The 17,701-nt window shown below is 41.2% G+C and overlaps 1 long non-coding RNA gene, 1 other non-coding gene and 1 pseudogene across 2 annotated transcripts; all 3 read right to left on the reverse strand.

The window, feature by feature from the left end:
- LOC137218509 (dehydrogenase/reductase SDR family member 2, mitochondrial-like) overlaps window positions 1–17,701 on the reverse strand; it is a 154,337-nt pseudogene that overhangs the window by 34,308 nt on the left and 102,328 nt on the right.
- On the reverse strand, window positions 1,229–15,248 carry LOC137225764 (uncharacterized). Its single transcript, XR_010944017.1, has 6 exons — window positions 15,108–15,248; window positions 14,093–14,298; window positions 6,588–6,691; window positions 4,695–4,757; window positions 4,446–4,495; window positions 1,229–2,870 (listed from the first exon to the last, which is right to left on the reverse strand). It is a non-coding gene; the product is annotated as an uncharacterized lncRNA (long non-coding RNA).
- Window positions 9,664–9,850, reverse strand: LOC137207408 (U2 spliceosomal RNA). The gene has a single exon (XR_010935072.1). It is a non-coding gene; the product is annotated as a U2 spliceosomal RNA (small nuclear RNA).

The raw sequence follows: 17,701 nt of genomic DNA on the forward strand, positions 1-17,701 counted from the left end.
GGAGTGAGTTTCTTTCTTTCTTCTAAACCAGAATGCCAACTCTAGTTGACCACAGCACCCTCGTGTCACGTGGAATCTTCTTTCTGCATCACTGCAGTTAGCCAAGGGATTAGCATTTGTTAGCTCATGGATTTGGTTATGGCAGTACCAAAAGGAATTTTAAGGGTCTGGGGCCAGGACCCCAGGCATAAATGGTCTTTTCTTCCTTTTGACTCAGTCTGACCCTGACTGTCTTCTCCTCAGATCTGATTTGGAAACAGCTTCAGGTAAAATAATTTAAACAAGTTTAGCCTTTCCCATCAGTTCAATTCAATTCAACAAATATTTATCGAGTGACTCCTCTTTGAGGACCAAGTTATCACACTCAGTATCGTAGGCCTAGAACATGCAGCCTGCTTTTGTAAACAGTTACAGTTGATGTGGCAGAAGAACGGAGGCAAGAATGTGGTGGAGAGGAGACAGATCTGCAAGGGTTCCCTTAGGGCATGAAAGGCCTGGAGGCCTTTCAACAACAGTGAATCTGGAAGGGCTGGGGAGCTTGCCCAGTGGTAATTTTGTTGTGTATTCTCAACAGGAGAAATACAGAGAATCCTGGCTCCAGGGCATTTTGGCTTCCTCTACCTGGCTCTCCTGCAGACAGCTTAAACTCAGTGTGTCTGACTGAATTCCCCTTCCTCCTCTATTTATTTTTTTTTAAATTTTATTGAAGTACAGTTGATTTACAATGTAGTGTTAATTTCTTCTGTACAGCAAAGTCACTGTTATACATATATATATATTTTTTCGTATTCTTTCCCATTATGGTTTTTCACAGGATATTAAATACACTTCCCTGTGCTAGGCTGTAGGACCTTGTTGTTTATCCATTCTATATATAATAGTTTGCATCTGCTAATCCCAAACTCCCCTTCCTTCCCTCCCCTACCACCTCTCCTTCTCGGCAACCACAAGTCTGTTCTCTATATCTGTGAGTCTGTTTTTGTTTTGTAGATATGTTGATTTGTATCGTATTTCAGATTCCACATGTAAGTGATATCATATGGTATTTGTCTTTCACTTTCTGACTTACTTCACTTAGTATGATAATCTCTAGGTCCATCCATGTTGCTGCAAATGGCATTATTTCATTCTTTTTGATGGTTGAGTAATATTCCACTGTGTGTGTATACACATATATATATAGCATCTTTTTACATACACATCTATATATGTATATGTATAGCCATGTCTTGGCTATCATAAATAGTGCTGCTATGAACATAGGGGTGCATGTATCTTTTCAAATTATAGTTTTGTCTGGTATATACCCAGGAGTGAGATTGCTGGATCATATGGTAGCTCTATTTGTAGTTTTTTGAGGAACCTCCATACTGTTTTCCATAGTGGCTGCACCAATTTACATTCCCACCCAGTGTCAGAGGGTCCCTTTCCTCACCTTCCTCCTCTCAATCTCCTTTGCCTCCTGTACTTACGATACCATCATCTCCCCAGTTAGACATCTGAGAGTGTAACAAAATGAGGCCCCTGCTACTGTGTATGCTATGTCTTATATGGTGAATGGTCATTTTTTTGCACAATGCACATTTTTTTGCCCTGTTCTGAGGGGCCATAGGTTCACACCATACCCTTCTGGTGTCACTGAAAGCACATGGCCATGGGTGTTCATGTCAATTTTCAGGGAGGCTCTGGACCCTACAAAGGGATGCCCCAGGGAGGACCTAGGGGAGGAGGAAACTCCTTTCTCTCTCTGGACCTTGCTCTCTTGGACTTGGGCTTTGAAGAGTCTTGTTATGCTTGAGGGCACTGCCAGGTTGAGGAAAGATAGCCTGTGTTGCATGGGGGTTACGTGTGTGTCAGATCCATATCTGAGACTTCCAGGCAGTTTGACATTTGAGAAGGAAAGAGAAGCTGGGTGAATTATTAAGCCACTATGTCTGTCTGTGCTTAATTTGCTCTAGGGATTCTGCCCAGAGTGTCCCTGAGGTTCTGTACTAATATACGAGGAATCATGGGCTTTGATGGCATCTTGTGTGCCTTCTACCCTCGATATAGGTGTTTGGCTTAATTTGCTTGTACCAGATTATCTTTGTCAATTCAATATCATCCACACCGCTTTCTCCATTCTCTGCATTGCAGGGAAGTCTGGAGCTCCATTTCCCAGGATCACCTTCCTGTATTGGGTTACAGTCTGCCAATTAAAGTTGCTCACAGGACATGAGGAAGGCAGAAGAGTCAGTGTGTCTGTTGGCAGTTGTGAACAAACGCTTGGACATATGATAGACATATGATTTGCTGCAGCTTCCGGCCCCCTCCTGAGAATCCCCTGCTTTGGTGTTACAGACACAGCTGGGATTGTTGTCAGCAGTTTCCCTAGGATCCACCCCTGCTTGATTTCATGAACCAGCTAGTTTCCATACTGTTTCTCCAACCCTTCAAAGCATTGTGTAAGCTTCTAACTAACTCCTTTCTCCTTGAAATACAGAAGTGCTTCTCCTTTAGCAAGAGAGCCCTGACTGATAGAACATTGCTGTAGCACCTGCCTCGTGATGGGGGTCACAGTGGTGGTTGGAGGCAACTTTCACTCCTATTAATTATTAACGTGTAAGTATATTAATATTAGTATACGTATATTAGTATTAGATTTATTAGTATAATAGACCAGGAAGATTCTGGATGATTCCTTCGGCACTGTGACCAGAGGTCCTTGCAGTATGCGTTGTACTGCAGCACTCGCTCCTGATGGAGCAGGACAAACACGGTCAGTTCTTATTGCCTCTTATCTCGAGGCCTTTCATTTGCTGGAACTCTGTGAGACTGAGCACCTTCACTTAAGATGGGCTGGTTGGCCTATCGATGAATGAATGACATTCCTGTTTGGGGAGAATGAGTGGAAGGTGATAGGTTTATACAATAAAAGTGCATAGTGAGTTAAGTAGTATGGAGTAATCATCACAGACCCTTAACTGGGTATCTGGGTTCCTATCCCTACTCTGATCCTTCTGTTCCAAATTCCCACCAGCTGTCTTGGTGTCTGACCCATGATAGGACAGAGTAGTGTTTATGATAACTATAAAGTCTGTAGAGAAAGAATATTTATTTAAAAGTGGCCTCCAACGTGCCCACCTGGAAACAAGCGTCTCTGGGGATTCAAGATGGGTAGCATCTTGGGGGTTAGTCACTTCTCTAGAACAAGGGTTTTCCACAGGGGGTCACGTTCATGCTTCCTAAAGAGCCCCTTCATCTTCTAAGGACCAGGTAAGAGCAGTGCAACAGTGTATAATCCTGTTAGTCCTTGATGTTTTCTATGCGACACAACAACCCACCTGCATTTAAATCGCTATATGTTTCTTGGAGAATTTATAATTTTCCCTACTGTCAATCAAGCACATCCGCCATCAAAAAACCTTGACGCTGGAAGAAATCTTGGAGTTCCATCTTTTTAACCTCTAAATTTTAAAGATCCTGAGCTCAGGGGGGTGAAGTGCTTTGCCCACAGTTCCTATAATTTAGGAGCAAAGGGGGGACCTCAATCCAGCTTCCCAACTCTCAGTTCAAGTATTTTTCCCCCCAGCCTAGCCCATAGCTGTGCTATTTCCGGAACAAAATTAAACAGGCAAAGAAGACTTTGTTCAAGGTTATTGCAACAGGGGCTGGGGTCCTCAGCTCAGGCTGAGCTCACCTCTAGGGAGACAAAGGGCAGGAGAGTTTTTAAGAGCTGGGGTGGGGAAGTTCCAGGCCATCTGTGTTTGTTAACTGGCCTTACCCAAAGGAAAACTAAACTTTATTGCATCTTCATGACAGGAGTTAGTTTTACAATTTGGAGCAAGGTGCCCACCTAAATTAGGCTCCTATCCTCCCACAGAAACTGGGAGATAGGGATGCTGTCTCCCTTGATGTTTATATTTCAAAGGGATGGCTCCCTGGTCCTTGAGAAAGACATTCTTGGGTTGTAAAACTGGCAAGATGCTTTTTAAAAAGATTTACAACTCAAAGGGGCAGAAAGAATTCACAGTGACAGGTTTTGAAAAGGAAACTCTAAGAAAAGGGAGGTAAGGGCTTGGAGTCAGGAAGAAGCCTGCCTAAAGTCCAATCAAGCTGAGGGGAATGTTGAGGCTCTCTTGGTCAGATACCACAATATCTACTACTTACACTCACTCCGAGGCTGTCCCTCTTCTATGTCTTTCAACTCAGCTACACATTGGCATATATTGCCAACTTCCCAATGGCTCACCTTCAGCCATCACGGAAGAGCAACAGTGGCATGGCATGGACCATCCATGTCCCTACCAGTGGCACCTCCCATGTGAATCTCCCTCCCTATTTCCCTCCCCCTCTCACTTCCTTCACTCCTTTTTCCTTTCCAAAAATTACAGTCACAGAAATTACGTCAATAGTAGACAGAAGAAATATATCCACCTATTATCTAATAAAGAAAATGCATATACCTGAGGCAGGAGATAGATGGGCCACAGGGTAAGCAGCAGGAGTTCATTCCCTGTGGACAGAAACTCCAAAATATCAATAACAGGACAATCGAGAGAGGAGGCTGAGCCTTGCCCAGATAAGAGATAAAAGACCACATATTCCTCATCCTCAAAGCTAAGGAGACCTTCCCGACTACACATGCATAGAAAGGCTCCTTGGAGGTCAAAAAGGGAGGGGGCACCACCCCATAGTAAGTGATGTCAACTTACCCATAGGTCTCTTCACTAGAATCCCTCTTGGCTAAGAGATGTGCATGCACACAGAGGAGGACCCTGTAATATACGAAATATGGACTTAGAACCAGGCAAAGCGGGACTTTCCTGGTGGCGCAGTGGTTAAGAATCTGCCTGCCAATGCAGGGGACACAGGTTCGAGCCCTGGTCCTCTGCTGCGGGAAGATCCCACATGCTGCGGAGCAACTAAGCCCGTGCGCCACAACTACTGAACCTGCGCTATAGAGCCTGCAAGCCACAACTACTGAACCCACGTGCCACAACTACTGAAGCCCGTGCGCCTAGAACTCGTGCTCCGCAAAAAGAGAAGCCACTGCAATGAGAAGCCCGCGCACTGAAAGGAAGAGTAGCCCCCCGCTCACCGCAACTAGAGAAAGCCTGCGTGCAGCAACGAAGACCCAACACAGCCAAAAATAAATACATAAATAAATAAATAAAAATGTAAAGAAACTAGAAAAAATAAAAATCCATATGAGATAAAAGAACCAGGCAAAGCAAGATGATTGGTCAAAGGAAACCTGGAAGAAATACCCCGTAAAACTGATTCAAACTACCACGAGGGCATGACTTTCTCTCTGAGCGCCCCCGTGTGTCTATCCACATGTACTGTACGTACTCTTTTTCCTCCTAATAAACACTTTACCTACTTCACTACTTTCCATCTCTATGTGGAAATTCATTTCTACACAGCTGACGGGCCAGGGTCTTGTCACTGGCCACTGGTCCCTTGTGGTCTAGTGACTAAGATTCAGCGCTCTCACTGCTGCTGCCCGACCTCAGTCTCTGGCTGGGGAACCTAAATCCTGCTTCAAGCCGCTGCAGCTCAAGGCCACCTGAGATCATACTTTACCAAGAAACATCAGTTTAAGTACTAAAGCCTTAAAATGAATGGAGAATAGATCATAATCCTGTTTGCTCTTACTGAAAAGGCTGATGACTTTCTAAGTTTTCAGGAAATAATCGCTGTCACCCCAGATTCAAGGAGCAGGAATAAATGTAAGTCCGTCACCAGCGTCGGTAACTCTACATGTATGATTGAGCACACACTCAAGTCTAAGGGCAGGTGAGCAAAGACTTTCAAGGAAATATTTACTGTCTCTATTGTGAATGATCAGAAGACAAAATTTTATGTTAGGATGTCCATTAGGTGGGGAGATCAATATGTGGGGGGAACCATGCTTTCAAATTCACTGAAATTAGAGTCATTGCAACCAGTGCTGTGCTGTATCATGATCATTAAAATTTTCGTAATAAAAAAATTCTCAGTACTTAAAAAAAATATTAGTCACAATCATCACTGTTTCCAGCCCCTTAAGTAACATACTTTGAGTCAGTTTTGTAAGCAGGAGTCAAGCCTGTCCCGGTGAGGAGAATAGTTTTTGGCCCCAGAAAATTCGCCTCCCTACCCAGGGGGATCCTACGCTGAGGTGGAACTGTGGTACCGCCATGGTGGCCTACTCTGCTCTTGAAAGCCTTTCCAGCCTCCCACCTGCCCCACCAGAGACAGCGAGTCTTGGTATGCATGCTTGGTTGTTCCCTATCCTCTCAGGGGATATCTGTTCACGGTATTACATTCGTATTACAAAACTGGCTTAAATCCCTGTGCAAATGTCTTATTTATTTTTGTTCATTATTCCATTCAAGAGGTTAGTTTTTTTTCCCCTGAAATTTCCAAAGATTCTTTCACTGAGGCTTAGCACGTAATAGATGCTAAATAAATATTGAATGAATGAATGAATGGATGGATGAATGGCATTATTTGTAAAACTTCCAGTTACCTCACATTTCTAGGCCTATATAGCTAAGAATCTGTTGGCTAGTCATTAAACAAGCATTTGTTTAAGGGGTAAGTATTTACACGTTACTTACAAGTGTAAGTAGAAGAAGGAAAGAAGGCACATTGCATCAAGTTTCTTTTAAATGTTTTCACAACAGCAGTGTTTCTCTGCCTGCTCCACCTCCCTTACCTCAACCTACAGAAAACAAAGAACATTTTCCATCACAACCCACTACACACGTGCACACACACGAAAATTTCACAAATCTCACCCACGCTATAATTTCAGTGTACTCTGATATTTTCTATTTCATTTCTTAAAAAATAAATATGAATTGAGACCCACTATATAAGTTTTATGACCCATTACTAATTGAGACCTACAATTTGAAAAACATTGCTCTTAAAACTACTTTAAAAATAATAGTGGAAAAACTGCTGAATATATTTTTATGAAAGCCATTCCTGGGAATATCTAAAATTTTAAAAGTGCTAAATTCTAAAAGAGTAATATGATGTTGGAGTCGGTGAAGATAAAGGGAGATTGGATCCATAACCCTTAGGGTTACAGGGCTCCAGACTTGAGGGTTTAAATTTGGGAAGGGGAAGAAAAATGGGAGTAAAAGATAAATGGCACAGATAGGAAATAGATTGAAATACTAATAACTTCATTTGACAAATTCTGCTAAAAGCAGTTGGCTACTCCTGAGTCAGGGGACCTAAAAATGTCTAATTCCCATATGGTATCACCAGCACACTGTGAAACAATATGTTCTTTTAAAATTAATTCCATTCATTTATTTTTAATGACAAAGTAATACATAAATACATTCTTGTCATTAAAATTATATAGAAAAAAAGTTCCTCTTGACACTGTTTCTCCTCTCTGATCCCAGCGAATTTTCAAGAACTATTTTCAATTTGAATATACTTCCAGATCTTTCTAATGCATTTATGTTGGGCTGGAAATACAAATGTACATGGACATACAGGAATATATAAAAAACTTAACTGGTTTATAATGAATGCTTTGTTCTGTAACTTTTTTTTATATAACAATATGTCCTAGAGACTCTTCTACATTAGTGCATATAGAAACAGCTTATTCTTTTAAATGTAATTATTGGCATGTTTGGGTTTAGGTATACCATTTTATAAATTTGTTTTTGCTTGTTCCTTCTGTGTTTCACTCCTGTTTCCCCTTTATTGCTGTAATGTTGTGGTATAATAAGAAATATATAGTCGGTCATCTTCCCCAGTTCCTGGCACGGAGTCCCTAAAACTCTTGGAACCTCCATTGTGATAAGTCTGTTTATATGCTAATGAGATGACTCTGGGAGGCTGGGGGTGGTTGCCAGAGGTACAGCCACCTGATTAAAGGGTTGGAACTTTTAGCCCCGCACCCGACCTCCAAGGAAAGGAGAGGGGTTGGAGATTGACTTAATCGCCAATGTCCAATGATTCAATCAGTCATGCGTACATCATGTAATTTCTATAAAAACTCTAAACTAAGGGGTTCAGAGAGCTTCTGGGTCAGTGAATGCATGGAGGTACTGAAAGGGTAGCGTGTCCCAAGAGGGCACAGAAGCGTCACACTCCTTCCCACACGCCTTGCCCTGTGCATCTCTTCCATTTGGCTGTTCCTGAGTTGTATCTTTTATGATAAACTGGTCATAGTAAGTAAAGGGTTTCCCTGAGTCCTCTGAGCTGTTATAGAAAATTATTGAAACTGAAGAGGTGGGTGTAGGAACCCCTGATTTATAGCTGGTTGGTCAGAAGTATGGGAGGCCCAGACTTGCCATGGGCATCCGAAGTGGGAGGCAGTTTCTGGGATGAAGCCTTTAGCCTGTGGATCTGCACTTACTTGGGGTACTTAGTGTCAGAATTGAATTAAATTGTAGGATACCCAGTTGGCATCCATAGACAGCTGGAAAACTACTCAGTGTTGAAAAACTGCACATTTTATGTCAGAGTGTTCTGTGTGTAGAAGAAACTGGTTTTCTTACATTTGCCTTCTTTTGAGTTATTTGAATATCTTTTAAATATTCCATTTTAATTTATCTATTGGGATTTCATTATATATCTGTTACAGTTTTTTTTTTTTTTTTTTTTTTTTTGCGGTACACAGGCCTCTCACTGTTGTGGCCTCTCCTGTTGTGGAGCACAGGCTCCAGACGCGCAGGCTCAGCGGCCATGGCTCACGGGCCCAGCTGCTCTGCAGCATGTAGGATGTTCCCGGACCGGGGCACGAACCCGTGTCCCCTGCATCGGCAGGCAGACTCTCAACCACTGTGCCACCAGGGAAGCCCCATCATTTAATCTTAATTACCTCCTTAAAGACCCTATCTCCAAATACAGTCACATTTGGAGGTACTGGGGGTTAGGGCTTCAACATAGGAATGGCAGGGGGGTGGAGTGACAGTTCAGCCCATAAAAAATATTAACCTGTATGTTCTTTTCTTCTCTCTTTGATTATCCCATTTGGCCATGAGACAAGATGTTGCCAATTTCCTCAGTGTATTAATTATCTATTGCTGAGTAACAAATTACCCCAAAATTTAGAGACTTAAAACAACAAATATTTATTAGCTCACAGTTTCTGTGGGTCAGTTTATCTGGGTAGTTCTGGCTCACAGACTCCTGTGTTGTTGCAATCAAGATGTCAGATGGGGCCGAAAGGGATTGGAGCATCTGCTTCCAAGATGGCTTGCTCACATGGCTGTTGGCAGGCATCCTCACTACGTGGGCTTCACATAGGCTGCCTGAGTGACATCACAGTATGGCAGCTGGCCTACCCCAGAGTGAATGATCCAAAGGAGAGTGAGCAGGAGTACCTTTTATGACCTTTCACGACCTATTTTCCCAAGTTATACACTGTCACTTCCACAGTATTCTATTCATTAGGAGCAAGTTACTAGGTTCAGTCCACACTCAAAGGGAGAGGAATTTGGCTTCCATCACTTGAAGGGAGGTGCACCAATGAAATTTTGAACATATTTTAATACCACCACACCTAGTAAGGAAGTAGAAGGTTGGGAAATTTCACATTTTTAGCCTCTAAGTTCGAGAAGTATAGTCCAAGTCTCAGACCAAAAGAGACTTTAAAAAAAAAAAAGTAAGCCAATAGAACAGACTAGAAAATTTCTATGAGCTGGTGTAAGAGAAGAATTTGGGGCAGAGATGCAGAGTGGGAATGGTGTAAATCTCCTGTCCCTGCCTAGTCTAGAGTGGGGATAACTAACAACCTGACAAATTCTTCATAATGTTTAGGGTCCGAGAATAAAGAGAACCCAGGCCGTACTTCTGATAAGAATAGATACTACACCTGATCTTAGCCAAAAGGCCGAGAAGCAGTTGCCCAGGCCATACTTCAGAGCAGCAGGCATCAGGAAGAATACCTGTGCTATCAGGCCATGGAATCACACAGACAGAAGGTGTTTTGCATGTGGGGCAACAGAAGGTCAGAGACAGTCTTATGCTTTCCAAGCCCTGGGCCAGTGCGGGAACAGGTGAGGAAGGCCTGGGGTGTGTCATATTTAGAAATTAACTGAGAGGAGAGCCACAGGCCTTCAAGGATGTCCTGATTTGGACGAGGAAGTAAATAGAATTCATGATGGCTCCTGCTGACCGAAGAGTAGGAACGTTTAAATTTTTAATTGTTTTCCAAAAATATTGTATAAAAGTGTAGCCCATAACTGCTATATCTGCCAGCATTTGTAACAGCAATCTTTCACATTTTGGTCATTCTGATTAGTGAAAGATGATATATAAATTATTAATTTTATTTTCCATAGTTACTAGGAGTTTGAGGATCTTTTATAATTCTTTTTACTGTTTGAGTGTCCTCTCCTGTGAATTGTCTGCTCCTCATTTGGCAACATTTCCATATTGTCTTTTCCTTACATTTGTAGGAGTTATTTGTCTCTTTGGACACTACTCCTTCATCTGCTACATATGTTGCAAGTGTGCTGTCATAGTCTGCCACTTGTCTTTTAAATGTGTTTATAGTGGCTTTTGCCAAACAGAAGTTTTCAATTTTAATATAATCAAATGTATTAATCTTTTCCTTTATGGTTTGTGCTTTTTGTGTGTGCTTTAGGAAGTCCACCCATTGCCAAAGCACAGAGATATACTTCTATATATTTTACTACTAGTTTAAATGTTTTAATTGATCTAAAATTTGGTTTTTCCACTTATAAGATTGTGATCTAATTCTATTTTATTCCAAAAGATGAGCCAGTTTTCCAAGACTTTTTTTCTGAATAGTTTATCTTTTCCTTGGTGAGTTTTAATGCCTTCTCTAGTATTCACCCACATGTGCATGCTGTGTCTGGGTTCTCTTTTCTATCCCACTGATTTATTTTTCTTCTCCTGTAATGATACTACACTATTTTATTTATTTTTAAAATTTTTATTGTTATTTATTTTTGGCTGTGTTGGGTCTTCGTTGCTGCGTGCAGGTTTTCTCTAGTTGCGGTGAGCGGGGGCTACACTTTGCAGTGTGCAGGTTTCTCATTGTGGTGGCTTCTCTTATTGCAGAGCATGGGCTCTAGGCACATGGGCTTCAGTAGTTGTGGCACATGGGCTCAGTAGTTGTGGCTTGCAGGCTCTAGAGCACAGGCTCAGTAGTTGTGGCGCACAGGCTTAGTTGCTCCGCGGCATGTGGGATCTCCCCGGACCAGGGCTCGAACCTGTGTTCCCTGCATTGGCAGGTGGATTCTTAACCACTGCGCCACCAGGGAAGTCCTATTTTATTTTTTAAATTGAAGTACAGTTGATTTATAATGTTTCAGGTGTACAGTAAAGTGATTCAGTTACATATATATATCTGTTCTTTTTCTTATTCTTTTTCATTACAGGTTATCACAAGGTATTGAATATAGATCCCTGTGCTATACAGTAGGTCCTTGTTGGTTATTTCATATATAGTAGTGTGCATCTGTTAATCCCAAACTTCTAATTTATCCCTCCTCCTTCCCCCTCCCCTACACTGTTTTAAATTCTAGAGTCTTCAATATGTCTTGTCTAACGGGGCAAGAGACCTCCCACACACACACATACCTGTGTTCTTCTCTTTCAAAACTGTCTAAACTATTAGTGTGCCTTTACTTTCCCACTGGCATTTTAGAACAGTCAAGTTGCCTAAAAATCCTGCCGGGATTTCAATTGAGATTGCATTGAAGTTATAGATTAATTTGAGAGATAACTGACATCTTTATAATGTTAAGGTTTCTCATCCAGAAACCTAAACATCTGTTTATATTCACCTTTTGCTCTATATCTTTCAATCAAGTTTAAATTTTTTCCTATAAAGATTTTTGTGCTTTTTATTTAGGTTTATTTCTAAATATTTTCTATGTATTGATTGATGTTGTCTACGTGATGTCAGTTTCCAAAATATGTGTTAGGATCTTCTCCTATGTTTTTAGATTTGTCTTTATCTCCCTGTAATTCTATTTTTATTTTGTATATGTAACAGGCTGTTAAAATTGACATTTTGTTCAAGGCACCAAAATACTCTAGATGAGAAATTCCAAAGCCAGGTGATCATATACAAATATTCAAAGACAATGTTTAAAAACTTGTTCTATGACTTTTAAACCTCTCACCCAGTTTTAGGACACAAAAAAGGAATCAGAGTACGGAGGGGAACATACTCCATTTCCGAAGAGATCTGTGAAGAGATTTCTTTGGAAAGAGATGACCCTTTGCTATTAATACCCACCCCACTCCAAACTTTGGGAAGAGGAAGGAGGTGCTTTACCTCAATTTTCTTTAATTTAAACAGCGTCTACTTTCCCCTAAAACCCTAAATTTCCAAACCTGCCATCCAATCCCCTCCTCAAAGGGCTTTATTTTAAATTTGCAAGTAGTATACACAGTAGACATCACAGGACCACAGCTCAGCTCCCAAAGCCTCACGTGGGATCGGGAAAGGGGTGAAGGTAAAGGTGACGTCCTTTTTAGCGTCACGATCTCCTCACTACCGCATCAAAATAGTTGAATGCATAGAACATCAGGCTCTTCCTGTAAAAATGTGATGGAGAAGTGGCTGGAAAATGTGTCACTGACTCGATTTAGGTCAGAATGGGCTTCTGCTCCGATCACCTCAACACTAACTCACTGTATTCAACCAGGAAGGCTAGAAGTTAGAATGTTTATGACCCTGTCAGGCAGAAATTTTAAAATGTAGAGTGTTTGGACTTCCATGGTGGTGCAGTGGTTAAGAATCTGCCTGCCAATGCAGGGGACATGGGTTCAATCCCTGGTCCAGGAAGATCCCAGATGTCGCAGAGCAACTAAGCCAGTGCACCACAGCTACTGAGCCTGCATTCTAGAGCCTGTGAGCCACAACTACTGAGCCTGCGTGCCATAACTACTGAAGCCCACGCACCTAGAGCCCGTGCTCTGCAACAAGAGAAGCCACTGAAATGAGAAGCCTGCGCACAGTGCAACGAAGAGTAGCCCCCACTGGCCGCAACTAGAGAAAGCCCGCGCACAGCAACGAAGACCCAATGCAGCCAAAAATAAATAAATAAATTTTTTAAAAAAAGAAAAGAAAATACAAGGCTTAAAAAAAATAGAGAGAGTGTTTGAGTTCCTTGCACCTTTAACAAACAAGGTCTCTCACACAGTTAGATTTGGAATTCATGATGACTAAATCATCGGGGAGAAGGGCTATTGCCTGCAGGAGAGCTCTAGGGAGACCTGTGAGAAATAAGAGACTACAGACAAAGAGCCTGAGCTCTTTCTTTCCCCAAACAGCCTTTCCCCTGGGACTCCCCATCAGGCTGAGAAGCCTGGGACAGGTTTCATGTTTCTGCGTGTTAGAGGCAAGAAGTGTGAACACTTATTCTAGAAATGCATTAGCGCCTGTAGCCAAAGTATCAGAGCTAGTGGAATGTTTCCTGTCTTCACCAAGGCTCTGGATGAGTGAAGGGAGATGTAGGAAAGAAAAAGGAGGAAAAGAAACAGACAAGCTGCTAATGAGTAAGAAGATTTCTATAGAACACTTCACTTAGTTAAAGTGCAGTCATTTGACTCTTGTTTATTTGTTTAGAAAATGATGACCCATCCAAGAATCCATTAGAGATGATCAGATTGGTTCAAATTCCCTTGTGTTTCGTTGAGTGTGGACAAGCTAGGGAAACTGAAGCACCATTGGGTGGGAAGAGGCATAGAAAGAATGAGTGAAAGCACGCGTTCACAGAAGTGATGCGTACATTTTAGAAAAGCACTCAAGATAAATGTCTGGCTTGAAGGTGAGTAGTTTCTCACTTTGATTCATAGGTTGCCACATTTTCAGAAGCATTTTTGTGTCACATACCTACAGGAGCTTACAAAAAATTCATGGAAGCTTAAGGGAAAAAAAGAAAGGGAGTCTTTCTTGTTTCAGTACTATGTTTTTGCTGGAATGAATTTTTGCTACTGTGAACTCTGAAGAAAGCTAGTTAGAAAGAAGCCAATTATATTAGAAATTTTTCATTGAGAGTCATGAGCCCGAATGTCAGGGGGACTTTGCTCCTCGGGATCCCCAGGGACAAGAGAGACAGAAAAAAGAAAGCAAAACCAGGACATTTGCTTATTGATAAAGTACCTTTTGAAAATGTATGCACATTTCTTCAATGTTATTCATTGCACACCGTGTTCAACCTGTCCTGTAACAGTTATGAGAGTGTTAACACCAACATCTGGTCCAGCTCTTGGGTCCTATTCCAATGAGCTTGTCTCCAGTTGTCCAGAAATTGCAGCCTCTTTCAGGGCATGATTCTGTGCATCCAGAGGTCAGGTTTACTCAGAGAGCTAAGAACAATGGGTGAGAAACCAAGAAATGCATATGTTAAGGTTTTCCAGAGAAATAGAACCTCTATGTCTATATCTATCTCTCTATCTCTTTATCTATCTACCTATCTATCTATCTATCTATAAAGAGAGGGAGAGGGAGAGAGATTTTAAGGGATTGGCTCAAGTGATTGTGGAGTTGTGGTAAGTCTAAAATCTGCTGTGCTGCAGATCCAGGGAAGAACTGATGTTGTAGCTCAAGTTTAAAGACAGTCTGAAGGCAGAACTCCCTGTTCCTTGGAGTCCCTTAGGCTATTTTCTCTTAAGGCCTTCAACTGATGGATGAGACCCATCCACATTATGAAGGATAACCTGCTTGACTCAGAGTCTACTGATTTAAATGTTAATTTCACATAAAAAAATACCTTCCCAGCAACATCCAGACTGGTGCTTGACCAAATATCTGAGTACTGTGGCCCAGCCGAGTTGACACACAAAATTAGCCATCACAGCTTACTAGTTATGTACTTAAGTTTTCTTGTTCCGGTACGCGGGCCTCTCACTGCTGTGGCCTCTCCCGTTGCGGAGCACAGGCTCCGGACGCGCAGGCTCAGCGGCCACAGCTCACGGGCCCAGCCGCTCTGCGGCATGTGGGATCTTCCCGGACTGGGGCACGAACCTGTGTCCCCTGCATCGGCAGGCGGACTCTCAACCACTGCGCCACCAGGGGAGCCCTACTTAAGTTCTTTTGATTGCAAAGGACACTCACCCAATCTGGAAATTACCTTAGAACAAAGGCCGTTCTCAGGGATGGTGAATCTTTTACTCACCCTCATAGCTGGAATGTCTTCTCCCTCATAGCGGGGAGTGTCTATTTGGTAGCAAGAGAGGAATGGAGCAGAGATGCAGAGAGAAGCAGGTACAGATCCTCTTAGGGAGCAGTTTTCAACTGGAGGAGCAGGTCAGGAATGCCAGTGGAGCTTTATGAAGATGACGATGCTCAGGCCCCTCCCTAGACTTCCTGAATCATAGCCACACCCCATTTCTTGAGGATGCACAACCCCTAGAGGCAGGCTGTATTTGGACAGAAGCAGCATCTGATTCGGGGACTGAGAGAGGTACATTTGTATTGTAACGTGAATTCAGGAACATTCACTGCAAATGTTGGACTATAAGGATGAAGAAAGGGAGGAAAGAAAGTGGATGAAGGGTGCTATCAAGTATTAATAATTCCAAAGAAAGAGAGAAATACATTGATAAGAAGAAAACTAACATAAGAATTGAAGATGATGGTAGAAATTTAATAAATTATGCATAGGAGTCATATGACTCAATGACTAGGGAGCAGCCAGTTTTAGTTTTTGCTGGAACCAGGACCTCTAGACTTGTAGAAATTAAAGTCACAGGGATAAGAAGCACAGATTAGCCAAGTGAGTTGCTGGGGATGATGTTAAAATGGACTCCTCCTACTTTGATCCTGGACACATGTGTTCTGTCTGTGGGGACACAGCATCGTTGGTTTAATGACCATTGGTTTAAGATGTACACTGCATCCTGAAAGACAGCATCTTATCTCCATGCTGGTGCCTTAGCATCCCTTCAAAAAACAGTTACCATGCTCTTTTATATGAGCAGCTTCTGGGTGACATGGCATATGGTAGAACCCATAGATTCTGCCGTCATGTGCCCCTTGTCACACCCTCTTTGACATAAAGTGGGTTTTTTGCCTAGGGTAACATTATGTGGAATGTCACGGTGGTAAATCAGACACCCTGTGAGTCCTTGATTGATGGTGTTGGTGCAGAAACAGTTAGTAGGAAAAGCACACCTCTTACCCAGAACACATGTCAGTCACCATCAGGATGCATTTTTTTTTCTTTTTTTAAAAAATTGAAATATAGTTGATTTACAATGTTGTGTTCATTTCTGCTGTTCAGCAAAGTGATTCAGTTATACATATATATATATATATATATACATTCGTTTTTTTTTAGGATGAATTTCTGAATGAAGTGGCCCAATGTAATCAGTTTCTCAACCAGCCAAAGAGTGGGTTGGTTTTCTCAACAGAAACAACAGAAGCCAGAAGACAACAAACAGATATCTTCAAAGAGCTGAAAGAAGTCCGGAGCCTGTGCTCCGCAACGGGAGAGGCCACAACAGTGAGAGGCCTGCATACCACAGAAAAAAAAAAAAAGAGCTGAAAGAAAATAACTACCAACCTGGCAAAAGTCTATGGCCGGAATGAAGGACCATAAAACAAGTCTCAAAAATATTGAAATCATATCGAGCATGTTCTCTGTCCTCAGTTCAGTTGTGCTAGAACTCAACTAACAACCGCCAAAAACTAGAAAGTCTACATATGTTTGGAAATTAAGGCATACATTTCCACATAACTCATGTTAAAGAATAAGTCATAATGGTCATTTAAAACTATTTGGAATTGAATAATCATTAAATATTCCATATCCAAACCTGTGTAATAAAGCTTCTTAAAGGGAAATTGTAAGTTCTGAATGAATTATACAAAAAAGAAGAACAGCTGAAAAATAAATGAACTAAGCATCATTTTTAGAAATTATAAAAAGAACAGCAAAATAAACTCAAAGAAAGTAGATGAAAGACAAGAATGAATCAAGAGATGACCGTAACGGGAGGAACAAAAAAGCCAAAATTTGGTTCTCTAATAATACTGATAAATGACTGATAGAAGAGAGAGGATGCAAATAACTAACATTAGGAATGTAAAGAAGCATCTCTATTGATCCTGCAGACAATAAAAAATAATAGAAGAATATTGTAAGTAATTCTGTGCCCATGGCATTAAAATTTAGATGAAATGAAAAAAATCCCTAGAAAAATACAACGCACCAAATTTTACATCAGAAGAAATAGAAAAATATGGATAACAATTTAAAAAATTAATCCCACAGAGAAAACTCCAGGCCTGTGAATTTTACCAAACATTTATGAAAAAATAATGCCAATCTTACACAGATGCTCCCCCAAAATGAAGACAGAACACTTTCCAACCCACTTGATAAGGCCAGCATAAACTTTCATTTCAAAATCTGACAAAAATATTATAAAAGTAAATTTCAGACTAATCTCTCACGAACAGAGATGTAAAAATCTTAAGTGAAATATCAGGAAACCAAATCGAGCAATATATTAAAAAAAATACACTACAAGTAAATTGGATTTAACATTAAGAAATCAATCGGTATAATTCACGATAAAGCATAATAAAGGACAAACACCATCTTATCTCAATAGATGCAGAAAAAGGACAAAAACTGTATCTCAGTATATACAGATAAAGGATACCTTGTAATCAAACACATTATATTTTTGCAGCAAAATATATAAGTATTCTCCTTGAGGAGGATAGACTATAAATAGATTCCCATCTGTTCATGTCAAG

Source organism: Pseudorca crassidens, chromosome 1 (assembly GCF_039906515.1).
Source record: "Pseudorca crassidens isolate mPseCra1 chromosome 1, mPseCra1.hap1, whole genome shotgun sequence".
Lineage (NCBI taxonomy): Eukaryota > Metazoa > Chordata > Mammalia > Artiodactyla > Delphinidae > Pseudorca > Pseudorca crassidens.